Source organism: Cicer arietinum, chromosome 8 (genome assembly GCF_000331145.2).
Source record: "Cicer arietinum cultivar CDC Frontier isolate Library 1 chromosome 8, Cicar.CDCFrontier_v2.0, whole genome shotgun sequence".
In the NCBI taxonomy this organism is placed as follows: domain Eukaryota; kingdom Viridiplantae; phylum Streptophyta; class Magnoliopsida; order Fabales; family Fabaceae; genus Cicer; species Cicer arietinum.
Genome location: NC_021167.2, coordinates 4,375,315 through 4,386,200, shown reverse-complemented (window position 1 = coordinate 4,386,200; position 10,886 = coordinate 4,375,315). Strand labels below are relative to the sequence as shown.

The window sequence follows — 10,886 nt, the reverse complement described above, 5'->3', positions numbered from 1 at the left end:
AAAATGTCTTAAATTTAAATTTTAGAGAATGAGTACATTTGTTTGAACTTAAATAAGATGATTTTTAGTTTAGAAAATTTAAAGATTATTTTTTAGTGATTTGTTTAAAAATATTTTTTTTTATTTCCGTTTGATTACTATCGTAAAAATAATTTTTAATTTGTTTGTATACAATTTTATAAAAGTGATTTTTTAAACTACAAAATTACCATAAAGGACATGACTTTTCTAAATATACTATCATCTTTTTTTTTCTCTGTTATGTCTTTGTGCCTCATCCTCTTATCTACTATCCCATACCTCTCTATCATTTATCTCTTTCATGATTTTTCAGTTGGATGTGGTCATAAGCATAATTATTGAAGTAACAATGTTGATTTACAAGAAATGAGGGTTTGAATTGTAAATGTACATTTTAAAAATTCATGTTAAAAACTTAAGAAAATAACTCAAGATTGATCTTGGTTATGAAAACAGAAAACGGAGAACGTTCTTGGTTTTTATTGTAAAACAGAGAACGTTCCTTGATTAGCTTAAAACAGAAAATCAGTTTGTGTTTTATCTTAGTTAATCAATTAAGGTTAACAAATAAGGAGATAAGATAGAGAATACCACACAAAGATATATCCTGGTTCACCCAACTTGGGTTACGTCAAGTTATTACACTGTGAGATTTTCCACTAAGTGTTTAAAACAAAGAGCCTTCTTGATTTTACAGCACCTAGTTTAGATCAACTTTGATCTGTTTCAATCTCTATTACTTTTCACCCAGAAAAAAACAATAACACCTATCTAACTTTGATAGGATTCAATACAATCTAAACAAACTATAAAAAAAAAAAAACTTTTATAGTTTGAGTTTTTACAATAAGATTGTTTTTTGACAGAATCTGAGATATCTCAACTCTTGTTTGAGATTTGATTCTTTACAAAGAATTCAGTAATAATTAAGCAATCTAATCTAAGAATTTAGAACTATTTCTTCTTTGCGAAAATTGAGAACTTCAAGTATGTGTATGTGATTGATTTGTGGGATTTTACAGCACTTGAATTTCTTGTTGTATTCCTGGATATTGGTCTTCTATTTATAGGCTTTAGAAGCATTTAATGAAGGTCAAAAAGAGTTGTTGGTAGTGCTCTGTATTTTTTACTGAAGCCAATATTTCAGAATAAAAATAATCCAGTTTTGAATAGATTTAAAAGCTGCTTTGACTTTTCTGTTACAACATTTGTTAAATCAATTTTGTCTTCTAGTTAAAGAGCCCTTGAAGTTTCTTCCTTAATCTTGGATGGTACAATTTCAATCTTGAGTCTTGAATGTAGCCAAGAGAAGTTTGGAGAAAGATTATAAGCCATTGCAGAAGAGAACAGACTGATGCTAGAGTTATGCAGAAAACGAAGATTGATTATCAATTTGGATCTGTCATTTTCAATCTAGAGTTCCTGTTTTGATCATTCTAGATGTTGTAAGACCCGCATTTTTTTCTTCATTAACGCCAGTTTCGAGGAAGAAACTGTGTAAGGTAGGTAGAATGTAACATCCAGTCATTTTATCTTATTTTTATATTTTTACGTAGAAATAATTGTTGATGATATTATTTTAATTTTTGGTAATAATAATAATAATAATAATAATAATAATAATAATAATAATAATAATAATAATAATAATAATAATAATAATAATAATAATAATAATAATAAAAGCATCAAATGACAACCGTTAAAAACAAGTTTCATGGTTTACTTGAAATGTCACGTCCCCACTTAATACACGTTCCCCACTTTTTCCACTTAATATCACCCACACTTTCCCCATTTAATTTAATATCACGTTCTTCACTTACCACACGTTCTCCATTCAAAAACGTTTTGCGATATAGAAAAACAGTTTAGTTGAGAAGGAGAGGGAGACCATTTTGATAGAAAAGGCAACCACCAAAAGAGAAAAGGAATGAGTAATTCTATTCTCGAATTTGTTAAATCAGTATCAAAAAAAATATGGATTACGCATTCGTTAACCGTTGGATCGTGCTGATTTTTGGACAGAAGGTTCACAACATTCAGATACACGTTTTCAACGGTTGGATCAGCGAAACAAAGTCCAGAGAGGGAGACATCGGGCTCGCACAACAACAGGTGTGAAATGAGTGAGACAAGAGTTTGTGAAGCATAATTCTAAATACAACTTTAGTAACGGTAAGGGCATCACTCCATTCGCTTTCCTACTTGAATTATATGTGATATAAATGTACAGTGATGTTGTGTATTGGTTCTATTTGTGTGTTATCTTCAAAATGAATATTAATAATGGTTGTGTTTGACATGTCCAAATTGTGGAAAATGAGCGTTATGTGATACGTTGTTATAATGGTTGTGCTTGACATGTTGTGGCTATTCAAGGTGATTACTTTGAGTCTAAAATAGGTTGGTTTAGAACAAATTTGAATGATTTTGGACACTCTGGTTGAGTGATCTATACTGTTACTAACAAAAGTGTCTACATTCATGCATTCATAGTTGTGTGGTGCGTCCATAATTGGTTGGAGGCCATAGTTGGTGGTGCGTCCATAATTGGTTGGAGCCCACATATCCTTGCGGGGATTGTGAGTTAGTGATGTTGCTTGGAAGGACCCACGAAGCCCTTGCGGGGGAGGCGATATTCCGGAATCATGCATTGACATATAGTCTAACAAATAGATTGTGCATTTTGGTTGATTTGTATATTTGGTGCGTTGTGACTTTTAACTGTTAAATGAAATATATTATTTATTTATATTTTTGTTATAACAACTATATATGCATGCATATTTGTCTTGTATTTGTTATTTGGAGGTGACCTTTACATTTGACAGGACGTCACATATAGTGTTACTTGAGTGAATAATGTCACGGTCAACCCAATAGGAGAAATGCGAGGAAGTACAACAACATGTAGTTGGAGGCCCGAGATGCTTTTGTGCTGGGGTTAGACTTGTTGGGTGAGTTTTCCACAAGTCCAAAGTTTATGACCAACTAAGATTTATGTTTGGATAGTAAAACATCAATAGTTTTGACTCTAAGAGTTTCTTTTGTTTAACGTATTAAATTTACTTTTAGTGATTGTAAATACTTTGATTCATTATTTGTAAAATATAACTAAAAATATTATTAATTGATTTTAAGATAAATGAGTATTTAAGACAATCATAAATAAATAAAAACGAATATGTATTTTTACGTTTAAAATTTTGTTAGTTAATGTCTCGAAAAAACGGGATGTTACAGTCCTTTGTAATGTCTTATCATATATCAAGGTTGATCAAACTTTCTTGACAGTTTGATTTTAGAGTTTCAAACTGTTTTACTTTGACTGTTTCTAGTCATTTTATTTTAGTAATCTGATAACCTTTTTGAGCTGGGATGAATCCTAATTGTTCCTTGCCATATACTGATTCTATTTGAATAAATTTTCGAAGCAAAATCTTTGTTAAAGAGGTGGAGAATGATTGGTCAATATGCTGTGATGAACATTCTTGAAACTGGAGATCATTCTTTGTTTTTATGCAGAATGTTCTCGTTGCTGTTTTTTCTGCTTTGCTTGATTCTGTTTTTAATTAAATTCACTCAAAAGCACAAGTTAAATTAACATAACATTTTAGAATCATAATTAACTTTCTTAATTAACCTTTGTTTATTTTCATCAAAACTTTAAATATGGAGTTTGTCTCAACAATTATTTCTCTTTTGAAACTTCTCAGTAATATTCTTTCACCCTTCTTTATTAAAGCGGGTGTTTGAACTATTACCAGCCTCTGTTTCTTCCATGCAAAATTTTAAAAATGAATTGATTTTACTGTCATCCCATATTGCAACCATTCTTCCATCACTCTTAGAACTTTTCGCATCTTTTTTTGTTGCTATACTAATTGATATTTAAGTTAGTAAAAATGTTAAATAACATGTTTAAAACAATTCATATAGTGACCTATTTTTGTTGCTATACTAATTGATATTTAAGTTAGTAAAAATGTCAAATAACATGTTTAAAACAATTCATATAGTGACCTACTTTAATCAAATTTCCAACTTGTAAACATGATAAGCATGCTATCATAGTTTGATTATCCATAGTCACTAAGTCCATTGATAAGCATGCTATCACAAAAATGTCTTTACTATGCAAGGTGTGAATACCTAAAGAATTTGTTGTGAAATCTACTATAACATAATAATTGAAATATTTCAAATTGGATACTTCAAAATTTATTAGTTTAATTCATTTCATATACACATTTTGAAATGAATTAATGTACTTAATACTAATAAAAAAAGCAATAAACAAACAAACAAAAGCAAAAAAAAAAGAAGTTGAAATGATTCAAATAAAAGGCATAGAAACAACAACAAAACGACATGGAAAAATAAAAAACGAGAAGGAAATTTACTTTATGAAAACCTAGATCAGAGAAAAAAATAGTCACAGCTGAGTGCGTGAAAGAGAAAACGCAACTAATGAAATGATGCAGAAAATTGATGGAGAAAACTTTAGTAAAAATTGATGGAGGTAATTTTGGATTTTCCAGAAACGTAAATGTAATTACATCATTTTCTTCCACCGAGTAAAGTCTGTGTTTTTCAAGTTGTTATCTTTTTCTCCCATATATCGCAATAGACAAATGTGAGAAACTACTAGCTTTTTATGTTTAGTCAAAAAACAATTTTTTTTAAATAAAATTATTTTTAAAAAATCTGAAACAAACAATATTCAAACAATAAAAATTAGTTTTTTGTTTTAAAAAAATAGATTTTTTTGTGAAAAATCTCACATTACATTACATGACATCCTAATATATTTATGCTAGTAAAACTTACACTACTGAAAATGTTAATAAATTTATTATTTGAAAAAAATATATAAAATTTAATATAATAATAATAATAATAGTAACAAAAAGTATTTATATATTTTGTTAAGTAACACTAAATAGATTTTTTTATGAAAAATCTCACATTACATGACATCCTAATTTATTTTATGTTAGTAAATCTTACATTATTTAAAATGTTAATAAATTTATTATTTGAATAGTGTTAGATCCAAAATTATAAATAGGCTAAATTACATTTGTGGTCCCTTAACTTAATTTCAGGTAACGTTTTAGTCTCTTATTTTTTTTTCCCCCCGATTTAGTCCTTTATTCCTAATAATGTCAAATAAAGTATGAAAATATGAGTTTATTTGAAGATTTGCGTTATGGATTTGATGAAATTTGTATTATATTGAATAATATAATTAGTTTTATAAGTTTTGATTGAATTTTTTTTTTTTTGAATTTTTGTTTAAAAAAGGACAACGTTGTTGAAATATTAAAACATAAAATATCAAATTGTCATTTAAAATTAAAATAAAGGACTAAGTCGGGAAAAAAAAGATAAAGGACTAAAACGTTACCTGAAATTAAGTTAAGGGACCACAAATGTAATTTAGCCTTATAAATACATCACAAATAAATAAATAAATAATGAAAAAAAAAATGAAATTAGATATGAAGATAAAACATATACACATGAAAAGTAGATCCAAAATTATGAAGATACTACAAGAAATTGAAATTGAAATAAGGAATATCCTATATTCTAAACACAATCAAATAAAAAAAATATAAAAAAACGGTAATACAGTAGAAACTAATTAATTAAATACCTAGATGATGCACCCTTAAATATTTTGATGATGATGAATCAAGTCTCCTAAATACAGATGACTAAAACAGAGAAGCAAATGTTCATGGAAAAGGGAGACAACATAAAGAGGAGGAAGGTGTTAGTCTCATCTATTTTTGAGAAGTAGAATGACAATACTTTTAGATTTAAAGGAGATGTGTAAGAATATTTCAAAACAATGGATGGAAGAGAGAGTTAGAAAAAATAAGAGAGAAGGGGATAAGGTGCTCTTTTAGAAAAATGGATTCCTACAAAGATATTTCAAACACACAATCACAACTACCTATTTTGGAGTTGACGAAAATTTAATATTGTGTATTAATATTTAACATACTCATGTCTCTCTTGGTATTAAATAGAGTCTTGCTTATGCATTTATTAATCATGTGTGTCTCAATATTAAGCAAAGTCTTACATGTGGAGTGACTAGAAAAATTAATGCTATATGCATTGATATCACACCATAAAATCCACCAAACAATAAATGTCTAGCCATTCTACATTTATAAAGCACAACTACTAATTGTGAAGTTGACACAAATTTAAAGTTATATGCATTATTGTTAAGGGTCACGCTTGTATTGGTAATATTCAAAGTTTTGCTTATGCATTTATTATGTAGAGTTATGTGTGTCTTAGTATTATGTAAAGTATTGTATCTTGATAATTTTTTCGAAGTTGAATAAGTGTCCTCAAATTTCCAAACTTAAGTAATTAAATTATCACCATATTTTCATCGGTAAAGGCCTCCGTCCAACAAAAGCATCTCTCATAACGTTGATGTATTAAATGCCAACGAGTCATACAATGGTTACATGGATTAGGTATTAAAGTATACGTTGGTAGTTGATTAAATAAATTATGGGTTGTGAATTGTGATTAAAGTAGCAAAACTTAAGAAGATTTAAAAGATTCTAGATTTATGGTATACACAAATATATACACAACAAAGTAAAACCGTAAAAAAATTGATTGTAAACGAATACGTGATTATTATTTATAGATCCGTGATTGATAGTAAAACCGGAAAAATATTTTTAATTAAATGATATAATTAAAAATAAAATAAAATATACTATTATCTCAATCTTTAAATATAAGATCCTTTTGAATTAAGAAAATGACGTGAATTAATCGAAATATGGTATTCAAGAAATAATCTCAAAAAAAATCAAAGAGAATCTTATGGAAAGGGATTAAAATCTTTATTTCTTGAGTAACATATTTTGATTAATACTCCCTCTTTTCCTAACAATAAAAAGAAAAAAAAAACATCAATATCAATGAATTTATTTATTAATATCATTTTATGAATATTTTTATAAATATATCTTTTATAGAAAAATATTCACTAATATTTAAAATACAAACATTAAATAGCGATAAAAAAATTATTTAAATAATAAATATATCTTAAAAGATAATATTTTCTTTTATAAATGAGACCAAAAATTTCTCTTTCTTAAGAGTAAACTTATAAAAATGATATAAAATTTAACAAATTTAATATAATAATTCATATTCTTAACTCTAATCACTTTCTCAAATAGACTGATAAAGTTATATATATAATCATTTGATACTGATTTTAAATATTCTAAATAACATATGTTAGTCTTTCAACAATTCTACTCTTACACTAATTCCACATTAAATAATATCTCACTATATCAATTACAAGAATCTGAAATAAATCAAAATAAAAACAGAATACACATATATAAAAAAATTTAGTCAAGCAATTAATTTCCCATTTAAATGTCACATATTATATATGAACCTAAACTGTTTTTTTTTTCTTTTCAAAATATAAATCATTTATTTTGTCTGGGCTCAATAGACTAATTATTGTTAATGTATCAAATTTTTTATGTCATCTTTATCTAAATATAATACTATAAATGAAATTTTAACTTTTTACCATTCAATTATTTTTTATTTTTCAAAATAAATTTTTTATTCCGTGTAAAGTACGAGCTCAATTACACCGATACTATTTGATTTCAATTATTTTTTATAAATAAATAATTATTGTGAGAAGAAAAAATAGAACGAGTGTGTACGGTAGAAAAAATAAGAGTGGGATGAAAAGATAATAAATTAATTTAGAAATATTTGGTATAAAACCATTAATTGATACACATAAATAGGAATAATTAATTTGCACATCAGAAATTAAGGACAAGGATTGATTGAGTTGGTAGTTATAACGGCGTGACCAAACTTGTGTCAATGCGCGTTCACGTGCATTTATCATTCTTCACTATTACTTCCTTATTTCTTTTCTCATCATTTTCCAACATACAACATCGAAATAGAATCATCTAAAGAACAAAGCGATGGAACCTCCTCAAACACAATCCATTGATGTTTCAACCGCAGCTGGAGATGATGTTCAAGACAAACTCATCAACAATTGGTATTTAATCTTTTTTTTTTCTTATTAATTTCTTTAATTTTTATTGATTGAGAATAATCTAACTTTTTTTTTTATTATGAATATGATGCAGTTGTTCTTGCTGCTATGATTGTATACAAGGTTTCTTTGACTACTTGTGTTCCAACTTGTGTTGAACTCTTTGAATCAAAATTTCAATAGCAATATATGTAGAATCGAATGATGTAACGGGGTTTACCTTGCTAATTTCCTAACCTTTCTTTATCATAGAATTAGTGTATGTTAATTAATTATAATTAATTTTAAAGAATTGTGCTTTCTGATTATTATATTCTCCTTTTCCTTTGTATTTGGGCCACTTTACAAACAGAATTTGAATTTATTCCATCCAAACTGTGTTGTGTTGAGAATTTCAGTGAATTTTTTACTTACAGAGGATCGTGTTACTTATTTGTTGTACGAAAGAAGCTATTGAAAATGCGAAACGCGTGAGACCCCTTTTAGTTCCGTATGTCTTTTTTATTATGGAAAGGGATAAAACTCAGACACGATTTAACCCACGGTCAAATTTAAAAGTGAATCTCTCAAAAACAAAATGTAAGACAGATTAGTCTATGATATAAAAATAATTATTTTTAGTCTATAATGAAAATAAATTGAGATACATTAGTCTTTATATGATATTTTTTCCTAGTTAGTTTTTTAATTTGTTTTTAAACCATGACTTTATTATAACATATCATATAATGATCTCGCATGATTCCCATATATTGTAAATAAAAATAATTAATGAGACATTTAAGTCCTCCAATAATTTGGTCAAGGTTTTTTTTTTAATTTAAATAATATTTTAAGTTTCATCTTTTATGTATGTTTTTTTCTTTTTTTAAATTTTTTATTTAATTTTCAAACGAGGAATAAAACTATCCTCTTATAATTTTGTAAATATCTAGTGGGAAGTTAACCAATAACGTTAATGACTTTATGGTATATATGTTATTTGTTTTTCTATTAAATTATTTTATAAACCAAAAAAGATTTTTTGTTTTATTAGAGACTAATTTGCAATTTGTTTCTTGTATTTTTGTGAGAGATCAAAATATCAATTTACTTTAAATTTAAAAATACTACTATATCTTGATCAAACTTAGGCTGTTTCACGAGATATTAGAGAGACTATTACAATTCTTTATGTTTCGTAGACACATTTTAATATATCAAATATAAAAAAATTATCTTAAAATTTTTGTATTCAATTCTTTAAAAATTCAAAAATTATTTTTTTAATAAAAAAAACTCTATTTTTAAAATTCTTAACAAGTTGTCTAAATATACATGTTATCGAGACCTTTTCAAACAATATTATATCTCCTTAAAATTTCTCCACTTATAAACAAAAACTAAAATTAATTGATCAGATATTTTATTCCCATGCTCCTCCCCTCAATTATATGAGTCAATTATAAAGTGGGTATTATTAACATTCTTTATTTTGCTATAACCTAATCTTATATTTCCTTGAATATATTGGGGATTTCGGAAGTCTTCGTATCCAAATTAATCCTAATAAAAATCGTAAATCAATCTAAACAAATAAAAATCATACAAAATTAAATATTATTATATATCTTTATGAAAATCGGTCCAATAAATTTCTAGATTCCTTTTTTAAAATAAAATCGAACAAAATCACATATATAAAATTTAAAATATATTTATTTATTAGTATGAAATATTGCTAAGTGTTGTGTTTTCTTCTATGAATCAGTAGATTAATTATAAAAAAAAAGGTATACTATATAACATTACATATATCCAACAGTGAATGCTGAAGTCATTTCACTAGAATTATAATATCCTCAATGTGCAGAACGTGGTATATATTGAGATTAAGTTTAAATATAAACCCCACTATTGTTCATTGGAGTCCACGTAGGAAATCAAAGATCGAATAGATTAGTTTCAGTGGATTTAAGTATAATAAGGCCATTGGTCCAATCCAATTTATCTTCTTTCGTCTCGAATAAACCATTCTCGTTTACCATACTATTTTAATTACAAGATTAAGAGAAGATGTAAATGAAAAGTTAGATATATGGACACACATTTTCGACACACAGGACTTTCTCTGTTTTTTTTTTAGGCAGACAAAAAAAATCAAGGCATTTTATTCAATAAAATAGTCTCAATACAAAGAAGATTTTCACCTTAGGAGAAGTAAAACTAGTGTATAAAATGCAGGTTTAGTAAGAGTTATACAAATTTTAGCTTAAAATTAAAAATTCATACAATATCAAACAATCACAAAATGGTGAAATTTTCCAGACTAATATGTGATAAAAAAAAATTATAATCAATATTGAAGTATTGATTATTGGACTTTAAATGTTCAGTTTCACATAAATTATAATTGGAACGTATTTAATATCTTATAGTTTTAGGTGGTTCCGTGGCAATAGTATTAATTTGAAAAATCAACTTATTTTAATTAAAAACTTGCGGTTGACAAGTTTAATACAACACAAACTTGATCATGTAGTATTGTAGTTTCCCACAAAATGGCATGTTATTAATTTACTATTATCTAATCTAATGTTTAGCTTTTATTTTATCATGACTATACACTCATGTTCCACCACATGACATAGATTCACAGAACAGAACACAGTCAAACATGAAACATCACGCACTTTCGGTATAATTTCAAATATTCTTCTCCTAGTAGCATAAGAGTTTTGTTAGTGCATGGACAAGTAGGACAAAACAAAATTAACAACACTCT

General features: G+C 26.6%; 1 long non-coding RNA gene across 1 annotated transcript; it reads left to right on the top strand.

Moving 5' to 3' along the window:
* The first annotated feature begins 7,894 nt into the window (after positions 1 to 7,894).
* Positions 7,895 to 8,368, top strand: LOC113788041 (uncharacterized). The gene is made up of 2 exons (XR_003474520.2): positions 7,895 to 8,125; positions 8,217 to 8,368. It is a non-coding gene; the product is annotated as an uncharacterized lncRNA (long non-coding RNA).
* Positions 8,369 to 10,886: the final 2,518 nt, after the last annotated feature.